This window comes from Patella vulgata, chromosome 4 (assembly GCF_932274485.2).
Source record: "Patella vulgata chromosome 4, xgPatVulg1.2, whole genome shotgun sequence".
NCBI lineage: Eukaryota > Metazoa > Mollusca > Gastropoda > Patellidae > Patella > Patella vulgata.
This window is the reverse complement of record NC_065882.2, coordinates 10741009-10757174: the sequence shown is the minus strand read 5'-3', so window position 1 is coordinate 10757174 and position 16166 is coordinate 10741009. Positions and strand designations below refer to the sequence as shown.

Sequence of the window (16166 nt, the reverse complement as noted above, 5' to 3'; positions counted from 1 at the left end):
AATTAACATAACAACATACTACGTAAAACGATCAGTATACATATTAAATGGCATATATTCCATAATTTGGTTTGATTTATATTAATATACAAAGCATACATATTAGGATATTGAATTATTATATTAATCAATTATGGTGATAAGGAGCGCAGTTCTCTTGCTGGACACTTCATCACCCACGTCTTCGAACAGGTCGACTCGACATTTAATGAAGTTCGGTCACTTGAATAACCTGGCATCCTCGGTTCATGAAGTCAGGGGACACCTGTACTGCTTTGTCTGCGGTTTTTAGTTCTTCTTTCAGGGCCTTCACAGCGGAAAGACTCTTCGTGAGAGTTAGAAGCTCACTCTCTATAATAAAACGGCCACTCTGGTCATCAAGCATAAAATTATCTCGGGGCAATTCTATAAGTTCGACATCTGGCTCAATGCCAAGATCTGGAATAGGATTTTCACTAATGTGGTGAATAGGTCTAGGAGATCTTATAACATGTATCTCCCTTCTTGGTCCTCTCTTACCACTCGTGTGTATTTCTCTTTATTGGACTTCTGGTTTTCAGCGTAGCGAAACGACTCAAGTTCCAATGCTAAATAAATTGCATCTTCAATGTTAGCGCGATGATTTTGTTGAACTTTCCAAACCATGTCGGAGTCATCTTGCAAGGAATCTAAGAAAGCGTCTCTTGCAAGGACATCCTGTAACTCCTGTAAGTCTTGCTCTGTGTAGTACTACCGGACTTCTTTATTTGTTGTGTTCCTTGTGATCGTAAATAATACTACAGCAACAATGATTTCACAGCTTTATTAGTAAACTGGAAATAACTTTGCAGGTTCCTCGTTCTCAAATATATAATGACTGGTAAGAATTTCTGGGTGAGCTCTAATCTAGCTCTCCTCTACACCCTAATTTATATCCCCTACTTTCCCAGGTCTTCAATAACCTTGACGTGAATTTCCACGCCATATAAGGAATAAAACTCTATATTTCCCACAAACAAGACAGGCAACATTACCTATTTTTGGTCAACCGACCATAGGTCAATAAACAGCTAGAATTTTGATGACTATTTTGACAATGATTATAATTTAACTAAAACATCACTATTTTTTACGAACAACTATAACCACGTTCATTTAGTACTTATGATTTGACTTTATAGACCAAATTGAAGAGACAATTTTATAAAGAGCCAAAATTGTCTCAAGGGCCATAGTGCTACATCTGCCGTCGGGTAAGAAAACGTTACTAGTCGTTTAATACTTTGACCAAGTTCAGTCAGCTTTTCCCCGGGTTTCCTTCGCCGCGACTTTAACTCACTCCTGTACATCTGGGTTTGATTTCTGGGTTGAAATCTACCCTCCACCAACTGGAAGAGAGCTAAGGACCTGCTGTGCACTACCCTTGAGTGACCCTGCCAAATAATAACCTTTCTCCTGTGTAGATCACCCATTTATTACGATGCAAGTCTCAAAGTGTACTTTATAATCAATAAGAGAGCTTGTACCATCAAACGCCATTGGCTGTAGTATTGGTTTTTGGAACCTACAACCTTGTATCCGAAGATCTCTATTTACTCCTCTTGTATCTGGCTGTACTGGTCTAACTGTATCATGGGTATTGTAAGAAAAGGGATTATATTCTGTAGAAGCACTCTGGTTCAAACGGGTATCAGTAGGTAGCGTAACATGCTCTATAGGCGCATTCTGATTTGCCATGATATCAGCGGGAGCAGTGACATTCTCCATAGGAGGTCTCTGATTTACCCTGTTCGTCCATGGATCAATCAGTTGTCTTGCCACGAGGGGTCTCAAAGATTCTCTGGGTCTGGTTCCGGTACTGAGATCTACTTGCTTGTTAGGTAATTGCGGTTGCATTGGTATTTTTAAGCTTGCGCTTAAATCTTGTAACTGCTTCCCTAACTCATCAACCTTTGTCTTTTGAAAAGACTTATCAGCAAAGCTAATGTCTCTTTCAGTCGACGAAGGAGGAGTCTCTTGAAATGCAGCCATTACAGATCTAAAGCGTAATCAGCCTTCTAACACCAAGCTAAGAGGATCCCACCTCTGCCACCAAACTCTGTAGCGTCCTCTAACAAGAGGTCTGCTATCAGTGAAGGTAATTCTGCCACCAGTGACTTCTTCCGGTGAGTCACGGACCAAGCTCTTCGGACGAGCGGTTAAGAGATTAGCCAAAAGGTAATCTTCCCTTGCTCAAAAACGAACAACAACTTGTAAATTAAATTACCAATTATTCGTAAAGAACTTCTAACCTCAGGAGTATTAGTTACAAACAATGTTGCAGTGTTTTAGATACCTATCAAGCAATAAGTAGCAGACGTTTAGTCCGACCCAGACCGCAGTGATAACGGTGGCACTCAAGGCACTAACATAATGTACATGAAACAACTAGTCAAAATCGCAATAACAAAACAAACCGGGAGGAACTAAATGACAGTGCGAAAATATATACAATGGCATTAAATTAACATAACAACATACTACGTAAAACGATCAGTATACATATTAAATGGCATATATTCCATAATTTGGTTTGATTTATATTAATATACAAAGCATACATATTAGGATATTGCATTATTATATTAATCAATTATGGTGATAAGGAGCGCAGTTCTCTTGCTGGACACTTCAAAAGGTACAAAAAAGTCAATCTCCCAAACAGAGCGATTGTTGTCAGTTATAGAACATTTGTCAAGTTTATGAACTTTGTCAAGTGATTTCAGATCAGAACATGTGAAATTCAAAATTTTGAACACCATGTCAAAAAGGAACCAAGTAATTTAGAATGGAAGCATTCAGATCCTTGACTTCTGATTTGGAATTTGTCAATAATATAGGCATTATCTGGCCTTGTTGTACATTGCCCCGGCTACTTTTGACTTCCAAACGATTTCACAAGATTCTAACCCTAACCCTAACCCTAACAAGATTCTAGTTAACACTAACCCTTACCCTAACCCTAACAAGATTCTAGTTAACACTAACCCTTACCCTAACCCTAACAAGATTCTAGTTAAAACTAACCCTTACCCTAACAAGATTCTAGTTAACACTAACCCTAACCACGGCGAATTCCAGAGTAGCCGGATCAACGTACTGCGCCCATTATCTTTAGCCTTTAATATAGATGGTACATGTATCTATAAACAGTCTTACTTTGTTAAAGAATAATCCTATTAATCCTATAATTCACTATTGCCAGTTGAGAAATTGGCAAAAATATCATTTTTAACTTCAAATTCAAACATGTATTTCCGGTGTGAATAATTTTTAAGTGTGAGAATGATACCTATGATTGTATATTATAGTGAGTTGACAACCTATTGAGTAAAAGACATAGAAATAATTATGTTTTGTCTTTCTTAGAAAATAATAAATTCTCGCTTTAAATACTGAGTTAATTTGTGGAAAACTTGCAAAATATGTATGGCAAAAGTGATGGTCAAGGTCTCGTTATTCCAATTATCTCCCATGATCCTCCAGTAGGCCTACTAAGAAATATATGATTAACCGGTAGTGCTGGTAGTAGATATTACTATCAGAAATCAATCCATTTATGTAAAATAATGGGCTATTATTTTCATACACGTGAATAAATCAGGCAATGTGACTATTAAATTTATTTGCCCAAGGTTTGTAGTTCAATAATAATTTCGTTTTCACTAATTGATTTGATATCTGACAGCATCGGACAATCACTGAACAACTGAAGTATTTATAATAATATTGTGCAGGTGAGTTACTTTAAACATTTCTGGTCTTTATGAATTGAAATTTCACTTGAGAAAAGCAACATGAAACGTTCCTTAATCCACAAAATAAAACCTATATTTTTGCATCAACTTAATTAATGCCATTCCAAGATATGTATTAACTGTACGTTACATGTAATTCAGTACTTTTAATTATATACGGTAACATTATTTCATGTCATCTAACTGTCTTTTAAAGGAACTAAGTCTCTAACTCAATATCATCCAAAATCTTCAACATTTAAAACACGAATTATTTGTCAATTTAAAACAACATTGATGCTGTGATCTTACCGGAAAAGGGTGGGCTTCTGATATCCAATATTTAAGACAAAATAAATATTTTACCATTGGTACACGAATCGTGTACCATAATGCGTTTCAGCCCCAGTTCTAGCAAGAGACTAGAGGAACGAGGCTAGACATTGCACCAAACCAAACGGCTTATGTAGACTGGAATAACCAGACGCTAGGAATTTGCACTCGATTGAGACTGCTGGCTTATTTCACGGAACATAACTGATTTGAAATTAGAGTAAAAACGGAAACGATTGAATGTAAATCAGTTTATATACATTCATATTACGGTATTATATGAGTTGCGACCCACTTGTGTCAATTTCTAGGTCCCAAATATTAGCGATTTAGCTCCTTTAAGATGCATTCTCCAATTGTCTTATTGATCTGTGTTGATAATACTACACGTTGTTATTGTAATTAGCTGCAGTCACCTGAAATAATGATACATCGTTTTGATTTATTGTCAATATACAGATGAGAATAACAGAAAAAAGAACATGTTGGCATGGTTTGATTACGGTACATGTATGTATATTATAATTGATTAATGTGTTGGCACATGCATGTAAATGTACTGAGATGTATGCATGATTTTTCTATGTAGTAGAAAGAAACCATCCTATTAATTATTATTATCAATATAAGGGCAGATGCCATAAAAGGAAATTATTTAAAAAGGAATATTTAAGTACATATTATGCACAGTGCATTCACTTCTCTAAATAGCCAATATCGGGGGTCAAAATAACGCTTGTCTACTTATCGAATCCAAGTACGGTAACATTTTCAAATATCAAGTAGAAATAAAATCTACTTGTCACCGGCGTCAACTAGAATAATGTCTATAAAAATTCTAATCGTGATACATCCTTGATTAACCATTACCTTGAAATTTAAATGTCAATCACAACTAGCACCGTGTGGCGAACCAGCATCATTTCATGAAAAGAATTCAGCAGATATACATTCAAGAACAATATTTTTGACAGTGATTAAATGAAAGTGAGAATCTTAAACCATAAGCTGTACAATACATTTATTTCATGAAAGACGTGCATGCCTTTAAGCCGCAGAGGACAAACAGAAGACAAAAAAAATCCACATTTATATCACGAAAGACGTGCATGCCTTTAAGCCGCATAGGTCAAATAACAGACAAAAAATAATATTTATATCACGAAAGACGTGCATGCCTTTAAGCCGCAGAGGACAAACAGAAGACAAAAAAAATCCACATTTATATCACGAAAGACGTGCATGTCTTAAAGCCGCAGAGGTCAAATAACAGACAAAAAAAAATTAATATTTATATCACGAAAGACGTGCATGCCTTTAAGCCGCAGAGGTAAAACAACAGACAAAAATCCACATTTATTTCACGAAAGACGTGCATGCCTTTAAGCCGCAGAGGTCAAACAACAGACAAAAAAAAATCAACATTTATATGACGAAAGACGTGCATGCCTTTAAGCCGCAGAGGTCAAACAACAGACCAAAAAAAATCAATATTTATATCACGAAAGACGTGCATGCCTTTAAGCCGCAGAGGTCAAACAACAGACAAAAAAAAAATCAACATTTATTTCACGAAAGACGTGCATGCCTTTAAGCCACAGAGGTCAAACAGACAAAAAAAATCAACATTTATATCACGAAAGACGTGCATGCCTTTAAGCCGCAGAGATCGAACAATAGAGAAAAACAAAGCCTCAATATTTATTTGACGAAATATGCTCAGTCTGAGGTGCATTACTTATAAAAGATACATTATGTAAGATTTAGATAAAGAACTGACCATTCTTGCTATAATAGCCCAAAAATAAATAATGAAAATTTCATTCAAATTAATTCTTTCTGAGCTTAGTTATCACTGTTTGTAGTTTTGACAAGATGTGCGCATTGTGGTAACCAGGACACTGGTGTAATCGAGACTTAGCTTCATTTCCCTATTTTAGATTAAATTTTTAAATGGCGAACCGTTCTAGTCTCATTAAAATCTTCATGCTTCGAATTATAATCTTTTTAGGGCACTGCCAGTTTGGCTTCAGGTATTTGGCCAAATATTGATGCGTTGATATTGTAGAACTTTCTGAGCACATTTACTCGAAAACGGGGACGTGTATACTGCGATGTGAACGGGGGGAGAAAACGATATGTAATTGGCCAGATCCGTGGCTCAGGTAGACTTTTTATTTACTGGATCATGAAGGGGCACCCCTGCTAAGATGTCAGTGGCAGTGGACAAAGTGAAGATTTTGAGTATCCGATGCCATCGAGAGTTGATTATGGTCTTGTTTTGTTAACAAATGTCTTATTAATATTTTATATAACATCTCAGGCCTAAAGAAAGACCTCCAATAGGCAGATTTAGCTCTTGCATAATGTATGTTTCTAAACCAACATTTGATCTAATCATTTTTCAACATCAAAATTTCATAGTAGTAGGATCATTTATTGAATCCACAATGTTGTTTTTCTTTTATTGTAGTAGTTTGTTTTTTAAAAATTAAGAGTGGAAGAAAGCATACGGTTTTAAGAAGAAATCAGCAATGTCTGCTCGACATCAAGCATCAATATGTGACTCAATAAGGTGTCCGGTAATAAGTGGCATTGGTAAGTTGAAATGGAAGTTTGTATTATTAAATTAGAGATTCTCAATAGTTAAAGAGAGGTAAAATATACACCTTCAAACGGTATAGTGAGTGTTTTTCGATAATTATATATTTATCAATAATGGATGTGATAGATTTTTTGATTTAATGTTTGTGCGTGATCACCAGGACCATTTTGATGTGAAATATATGTATTGCTTTTGTATTTTGACCTATCTGTCATGGAAAATGTTTACATTGTGTCGATCAGCTGTCAACTGTCAAAAATTCAAAATGGCCGCCCCGATGGGCCTGCCGTTAGCAACCTTTATTGACAAATAGTTTGATCTCTGCAACTTTTATTGTAAACGCCATAGTGGTTGACTGTGCCTTGTTGTGCTCTGTGTTTTTCGTGCCTGTGATTTATTGTGGATTAATGTGGATTTCGACATACAAATATATATTATTAATGCGCAGGCGTGGTAAAGCCGTTACTTTCAAATAATTGTATAACAGTTTTTGATAAGTTATAATTTGTTGATAAATTTGCGACAGATTTCAGTTCTATTGTCGTGCATGTGGAAAATTTTTATGCGAAGTAGTGTTTGCTGTTTAAATGTAACTATTGCGAAGAAACATTTATTTATCGCCTTTTCATTAAAATTTAGGCCTAATTTTAGGAAGCCTAGATTTAAAACATTATGTAGGCGCCTAGGAGGCAGCTGTGTATTTGTCCTGCGTGTGTTTTTGTTTAAAATAGTAACTCTGAATGCAGTATTTTATCAAAATGTTTCATAATAATTTGTATCTGTTGTGGCTAGTGAGCTATCTGAATCAACTCACCTACTATCAATCACAACTGAACTCTTACAACAATAACATTCAAGCCAAATCTCATTGTTTTAGTAATAATAATAATAATATTAATAATAATAGAGGCGTGAGGAGTGGAAAGCAGTGGGTTAAAAAGATTGATGTTTTAAATCCAACTACTACTATTAGAAATGATACAGTAAAAAGACACAGAACAGTAAACAGGGGCAATCTTGTTACTATTCCAATAATTTCTGAACAAATCGATCAACGCCCAGACAATACACAATTGTGTCTTAATGCATGGCCCGTCGAAAATAAAACAGTCGCTTTGAATGATTATATATACGACAACAATGAAGTAATTGGGAGAAATCAAAGACATTTAAAAAAGTTATCACCACCAACAGACCATATCAACTTCTAAATACTAATCCACTGAATATTAACATTAATCATAGCAATCTCATCCAGCTTACCTCAAACTCTATCAAAAATCACAAACAGATCAAAAACTTTAGAACAAAACAGAAGATAAACAACAATCTTATACAAATTAGAAAGGCGGTCGAAAATGAAGCGTCAGTATTAACAACTTCGTTTGGATTAATTAAAGCCAGATCAGTAAGAAATAAAACAACAATTTTATCTGATTATATTTTTGAAAATTCTATTGATATTTGTGGAATAACTGAAACGTGGCTGAATAATGACTGTTCGGACTCATCGACAATCGCAGCTTTAGTACCTGATGGATATTCTATACAACATTGCCCTCGCGGTTCACGTGGAGGAGGCGTAGCACTTATATTTAAGTCATCTATTAAGTGTAAGAAAATCCGTCATGACCGTTTTGATTCTTTTGAAATTTTGGATTGTTCTCTACAGTTTTCTTTCAAGGAAACTAGGATTATTACAATTTACCGCCCGCCCAATAGCAAATTGTGTCAAAAATTTATGGAAGAATTTGGATTATTTCTGGACCAGTTGATGATGACTAAGTGTTGCACTATTATTTGGGGAGATTTTAATTTTCATGTTGATGATTCCAACGACTCTACCGCGGTTGATTTTTGTGATATGCTGAATTATAGATCTCTCACACAACATGTTTCTTCTTCTACTCATAACGGTGGACATATTCTCGATCTGGTGATAACTAATCCACGTGATATTAAACTGGATAATCTCTCTGTCTCGGACAAATAAATATCTGATCATTTCCCGGCAACTTTTAATCTTATGATCCAGAAACCACAACTAACAAGAAAGACTTTAACATATCGAAGGTTTAAATCATTTGACATAAATAAATTTAAAGCGGAAATAGTGAACTCGAATTTCAATGGCATTCAACGTATTCAAGATATACAAGAGAAGGCAATCCAATATCACTCAAAGCTTGCTGAAATTTTGGACTCGCTTGTTCCTCTTCAAACGAAAACATTTACTATTCGTCCCAATACGCAGTGGTTTAATGATTCTATTTTAGAAGCCAAAAGGGACCGTAATAAGGCTGAACATCTGTGGCGGAAAACAAATCTACACGTCCATAAACAGATTTATAAATCTTTAAAAAACAATGTGAATAAATTAATTGAAGATACTAAAATTAAATTTTACTCTGATAAAATAGAAAATGGCGAAAACAGACAAAAAGACCTGTATAAAGTTGTGAATTCCCTTTTGGACCATAATGCTGAGCGTACTATCCTCCCGGACAATGATAATGACACTGAACTTGCAAATTTATTCTCTGATTTCTTTCAAATAAAAATACAGAAAATACGAACTGAACTTGATGATTTAAATAAAACTATTGACTTTAACGCTCATGATTTTGATAAGTTAGAAAATTCTGTTTATTTAGAAAATTTTAACTTGGTTAGTGAATCTTTTGTTTTAAAGCTAATTAAATCGTCTGCTCCTAAATCTTGTTCATTAGATCCTGTTCCGACTTCTGTTCTTAAGGACTGTCTAGACGAAGTTATTCCAGTTTTTACCAATATTATTAATTCTTGTATATCATCCGCTACTATTCCCAACGTTTTCAAACGAGCTTATGTTACCCCTTTAATTAAAAAGTCTACACTAGATCCTAATGTTTTTAAAAATTACAGGCCAGTCTCTAACTTAAGTTTTATTTCTAAAATATTGGAGAAATGTATTGCTTCTCAGATAAAGGCCCATCTAGATGATAACTGTTTGTATGAACCATTTCAAGTGCTTATAAACAATTTCACAGTACCGAAACAGCTTTAACCCGGGTTTCAAATGATATTTTAATGGAAATTGATAATAGAAAATGTACATTTTTAATTTTATTAGATTTATCTGCTGCTTTCGACACGGTGGACCCTTCCATTCTTCTACGTAGCCTTCAATTTAAATTCGGTATTTGTGGCTCTACATTAAATCTTTTAGAGAGCTATCTTGTGGGTAGAAAACAGTGTATTTTAGTTAATTGCAAATCGTCGTCTGAATCTGTTTTGTCATCTGGGGTTCCCCAAGGTTCTGTTCTTGGTCCGATTTTATTTACCCTCTATACGTCACCATTAGGAGATATTGTCAGAAAATATGGTCTCAGCTTTCATTTGTATGCCGATGATACTCAATTATATATTTCATTTACACCTAATTGTCCATCTTCTTTCAATTTATCAAAATTGCAACTTGAGAACTGTATTAGTGAAATTAGAAAATGGATGTCAAAGAACTTTCTAAAATTGAATGATGATAAAACCGAATATTTGTTATTAGGCTCAAGGCATCAATTAAGTAAATCTGCACAAGATAACCCCCCTGTTGTAATTGGTAATTGTGATATATTTTCATCTTATTCTGCTCGTAATATTGGCGCTATCTTTGGTAGTTTTATGTTTATGGGAGCTCAAGTAAATAATATTTGTAAATTGTGCTATTTTAATATTAGAAATACAGGTAAAATACGTAAATGTGTAACTAAGTCACTTGTTAATTCTCTGGTCACTTCTCGATTAGATAACTTTAATTCACTTTTAGTTGGTTTACCTTTAAAGCTTATAGATAAATTACAAAAAGTACAGAATACTGCGGCTAGACTTGTTACTTTAACAAAGAAATGTGACCACATAACTCCTGTTTTATATAATTTACACTGGTTACCTGTTAAATATCGAATTGATTTTAAGATTTTATTACTTACTTTTAAATGTTTAAATAATTTAGCTCCTGTTTACCTCTCAGATCTTTTAGAACTTTATACACCTGGCCGTTTATTACGTACATCAGATAAACTACTTTTAAAGCCCAAAACTGTTCAACTAGTCTCCTATGTTCAGCGCTCTTTTAGTTATCAAGCACCTGTTTTATGGAATAATCTACCATTTAGTTTAAGATGTTGTACATCTCTGTATTCTTTTAAAAAACAACTTAAAACACATTTATTTAATCAGGCTTTAAACTGACTCTGTATACAATCGTTAACATGCCAATAATCTTGTTGTTTATGTGTGATTTACATTGTCACTTTGTAAAGTGCCCCTGAACATGTTATATGAAAGGGTGCACTATAAATATGCTGTAATAATAATAATAATAATAATATTAAATATATTGATTCAAGGGAGAGAACTGGAAATGACGGATAAAAGAAGATTTACATGTATCATTGGCAAATAGAGATGAAAGTAAAAAGCAATGTAAGGGGCGACTAAGAAATCAATAAGAGGCATGAGGAACAGCTATTCTTCAGGAGAAACAGGGATATCACTAACACAGTTTATGAAAGACATTTCCTCTTGCAAGTGCTTGAACCTTAGACCAGTCTTTTGAACTATTGCATATATACGGTTGATTTCCCTTGTTCGTGCAACTGTAGTTGGAGTAATAACTTTATGACAAACCCTGTCTTCATTTGAGAGAACTGATGGATGCCATGCAAAATCAGGATATTGATTGGCTCTGCCTGAAGATTTAGCTCGAGATAGGGCAACAAAGAGTGCTCCTGGATTTCCAGATTCAAACTGTTTTGATCCTGGATGAATCACAATAAATCTATTCTCCTCGCCTTCACCTATAGTCATCCCTTGGCACTTGTGAATGGTAGTTGCCCAACTAAGACGAAGAGGAATTTGCTTTCGCTTGCAGTTGTAACATCCACAATCAAAATTACGCAAAACACGTACAATAGGAACTATTTTATTATTTTCTTTCTTAAATGCTGGGCCAGTATATGATTTAAATTCAACCATGACTACCTCTGGCAGTGAGGTGGCAGGATGGCACCCTTCTGCATAGATGATGTGTTTTATTTTGCCAATTGCACCATTAAATAATCCATATCTCACACAAAGATTGACAGAAAGCATAACTTTGGAATCATTTGCAATAAATAACGTATGCAGCAAGCCACTCGCTGCATCCATAGTGTTAGAGTGAGGGCCTCTATTAATGGAGTTACATCTCGCTACTGGACACTGGTGATTTAGACTAATCAGTTGTGATTTGTTGTGCTGCCACTCTTGTTCATATGTTGGGAATACATAAAGTCCATACCTATTTATACTTGTCAATAGCTGTTCATTGTATATTTCTTTCAAATTATTCCATTGAAAATTTTGTAACCAATTTGCCTGTGCTTGAGTTGTTGAATAGTCTCTTAAAGACAATAGTACTTCTCGAAAGATCTGCTCTCTATTATTTAGGCGCACAATGGTTTTTAAATTAACTGCTGTGTCAAATTCATTCCAAACTAAAACACCATACATTGCAGCAGTTGTCTTACTCTTACAATTATACACAGGAGAATCTAAAACAGGTGGTAACTGTACATCGTCTCCAAAAAATACTACTACTGGTAATCCTCCCCATGATTCATCTGACTTTGTACCTTGATACATTCCATGCTTGCACATGAACTCCATCCAACCTAAAGTTGTTGCTCCAATTAGAGATCTTTCATCTATTAGTAAGACATTTACTCCAAGACAGTTGACCTGCAATGCTTTACCCTTATCTCCATCAGGATGTTTCATTTCCTTACCTTTATTTGTAGGTATCTTCAGAAAACTATGTAATGTTACACCCGATATTATGTTGGCACTATTTCCAGTTGGACAGAGAACTTGAACAGATTTGTTGGTTTTAAACAGAGATCGTATACCATAAACTAAACATTTTATGAGATAAGACTTACCTGAACCAGCTGTACCAGAAACGATCATTCTAAGTGGTTTGTATAATTTTTTATCCATGAAATTCATTACTGTTTCAATCACAATGTTAAAAAGAAAAATTTGATCGGAATTCATTTTTTTAAGGTCTACAATTGAAATTTGGGCCACCATCATCAAATTGAAAGTCAGAATTGAGTTCTTCAAATCTGGCATTTGGTCTTATGGCTTCCATCCACTCTAGTTGCTCTACAGCTTCGATGTCCATTTCACTTTCCTCCCCATCTTCATCTTCATCATCATTGTTTTTTGATTTGTTCTTTCTTACACACTCAACATCTGCCTTAACAAAATTAGGGCAAACATCTGTCTTCAAAAATAGTTCAAATGTTTCAATCCAGGATGTTTCATAATTTTTTATGTCATTCAGTTTTCTCCAATTAGGGAAGTGAAGAAGAAGCATCGTTCTACAATATTTATCATCTAATGGCCAAACTGCCTGACTGCAATTACCAGAAATAACTGGTACCTTACCGGTTGCACAAATAAAATTGTATAAGGAATTGGTATCCTGCAAATGTCGTGATATATATATTTATCAACAATTGATTTTCTGGTAAGTGCTGATTTACTATGTTCCAAATCAAGAACTATGTTCCCTGACAGACTTACATACTGAAAATTATGGCTGCAGCGATAGAGGGGAAGACCCGCAATTTCATATGAAGCTTCTACAGCTGATATGTCTCGCTTTACAGTTTTCATTAAAAGCTGTGTACAGACAGACTTAGCTGTAGATCCAGAATTCCATTCGACATGTTTTATTCATAGAATTTTTTGACGATTTCAAGCAGAATCCATCAGAACACCTGTGCAAATTAAAACGATTAGTAAGAAGTATATAGTCCTCTAATAAAGACTCCTGAGAGACACTGACATCCATGAGTAATTTTTGTAATGGGTTGTTTTCATCTGGTGGTTGTGGTGCTGAGCCCTCAGGAGGCGGCCAAAGATCCTTGTTGGAACTTCCATCTGCATTTCTAGCTGGATGCAACGCAGTCATGCCAAATTCGTATGATGCCCAATCAGCTAAGTTCTTAGCACATGCATCATCACCTAGACCAGCTTCAATGGCTTCATGAAGCAACTTATGAGGATGTTTGTCAGATCTCCAACACAAACCGTGCCAATGCACCATTCCCCTTGATTTAGCGAATTCCTGTCGATACCAAAAAGTTTCAACACCAAACACAGGTTTCATGACATCTTTAAAATATGATTTTGTTCTTAGATCAAAGTACTGACTAACAATGTGTGTATTTTCTTGCAATGTTTTGAAGAGAATGTTACGATTACTAAGATCAATAGTATTTCCTGTAGTGTCTTTGCCATACAAATAAAGAAGCCTTTTAATTGAGGGACAATGGTATTCTGCACAACTTCCAGTGGTGAAAAATGATGGTAAGTCACTTCCTTCATTTATTTTAAATTTAATTAGAGATCTCAACTCCCTGCCCCTCTCAGCCCAATACTGGGTTGTACCCCGCAGTGATGCCCCAAAATACATAACCTTTTTTGCAGTAGAAGTGTCTCCATTTTTTATTAATTCTTTTAAGGCGTCTAATGTAAATTCGCCATCGCCAAGCTGCTGTTTATAAATGTAATTACCACGTTCAATTGCACGCTTTCTTTGGATCATATTGTGCACTACAAATTTAAAATACTGATGACGTGCAAAGCAACCATCCTCATGCCACAGCAAATGCTCTGCCCAGTCAGCCAATGAGTTGCAAGTACGTGGACGGTTTATGAAAAAATCACCTTTACCATAAGGAAAAAGTGATGGAAAAGCTAGAGTAAAAAAGTATTGAGTTGTAAATTCGGACAAGGGAATATTTCCTCTAGTTGGCCATGGAATAACTGTTCTTTTACTTTTTTCAGATGTTTCATTTATTATATTATCTAGAAGACTTTTTACCTGCTGGGTGATGTCTACAGATTCATCTGGAAGCAGAACACTAGAAAAAGTTTGTCCTTCGACTTCATCTCCAGGATTCGTCTGCTGCTCTGCGGGACCCTTGTCTTCAGTAGAAACTAAGTTTGCATTAGTTCCAATTGTATGAATTTCCTTTAATTCACCATTAACTGGCAAAGACTCTAATCTAGTTATTGAAATTGTTATATTTAACTTGAGCCATTCTAAAGCATGCTGTACTGTGTATCTTCGTACAATGAAATCTTTGGAAGAATCATTTTGACCTTGCTTTTTTACCTTTATTATTTTTATTTCATGAGGGAGTCGGGGGAATATTTTTGCTGGCTCATTTACCTCTTGTGGAAAAGTCACACAGTGTCCAGAAGAGGCAATCCCCCCATGTTTAAGCATATGAACATTGATACATGGAGATGTTCTACAAATTAGCTGTTGTTCAATAATTGTTAAATTCAAAAGCTCCTTTGGTTGCTTACCTGGATCCATGTTGTTTTCTGATGAAAACATTTTGATTGCAGATTTATCATTAAAACACTTCTTACATACTTCCTTTTCCTTAGACATTTTCATATCAATCCGTCTCTCATGACAGGTATTACAATGCTTTATTTGATATGTCATTTGATTTATCTCAAAACTTCTGATTGCATCCATGGCTGTGTCAAATTTGGCATTTCCACTTAGGGGTTGAGCACTAGGAATTGACGTATTACATGATTTGATTTTTTTATTTTGCTTATGTTTATTATAATTATTACGATTTAAATGACTTTTCTGTTCATGCACTGTTTCATTATGTAGATTTGATGTTATATCACTTACCTGACTTTCCGGTAGATCTACCTGTTTCATAATGTCTCTTTCTTTTTAAAATATGTTTTTGGTCAGAAAATGTGTATGTATGATCATGTAAAGTATGTAATGGAAATGCATCAACAGTAGTAACTTGTTCTTTCCTAAAATATGTGTGATCAACAGTAATAACATCTTGTATAGTAGAATTATCTAATGTATCAACAATAACACCATCATCTTTCCTAAAATATGTGTGATCAACAGTAATAACATCTTGTATAGTAGAATTATCTAATGTATCAACAATAACACTGTCATCTTTCCTAAAATATGTGTGATCCAAGGATGAAGGATTTGTTTTATTTAAATGATTTTGATGTACCTCGTTATCCTGACCTTGTGTAGTATTTTTATTACCAGTATTGTCAATAAGCAATTGAAAATGGTTGTTGTGTAATAAAAGTTGAACTACATTGTTTTTTTCCAGGTGTTCTACAATGCCAACATGTTCCTTACTGTTTGGGTTTTCATTTGATGAAAAAGAAGTCAGATTGAAAACTGACTGCCTTGTCCCAGATTTCATCACTTCCCCTTGCAGCCATACATCGATTTTGATATTTAGAACATGGGCTGCAGCTTTTATTTCGGAAAATGTGGCCCATCCCTTACCAGAAACCATTACATTCCAATATTTTTTATCTGACATTTCATACCCATGGCCTAAGGTTACTGTATTTTTCCAGCTGTC

General features: G+C 34.9%; 1 long non-coding RNA gene across 4 annotated transcripts; it reads left to right on the top strand.

Moving 5' to 3' along the window:
* The first annotated feature begins 3962 nt into the window (after positions 1–3962).
* On the top strand, positions 3963–15856 carry LOC126819574 (uncharacterized). 4 transcript variants are annotated; one of them, XR_008787836.1, is made up of 7 exons: positions 3963–4598; positions 6562–6686; positions 11082–11639; positions 12513–12689; positions 13061–13246; positions 13971–14091; positions 14572–15856. It is a non-coding gene; the product is annotated as an uncharacterized LOC126819574 (long non-coding RNA). The 4 variants fall into 4 exon arrangements; XR_007679673.2 differs by having other exon boundaries at positions 11378–11639; positions 13061–14091; XR_007679674.2 differs by having other exon boundaries at positions 13075–14091.
* The last annotated feature ends 310 nt before the right edge of the window (positions 15857–16166 follow it).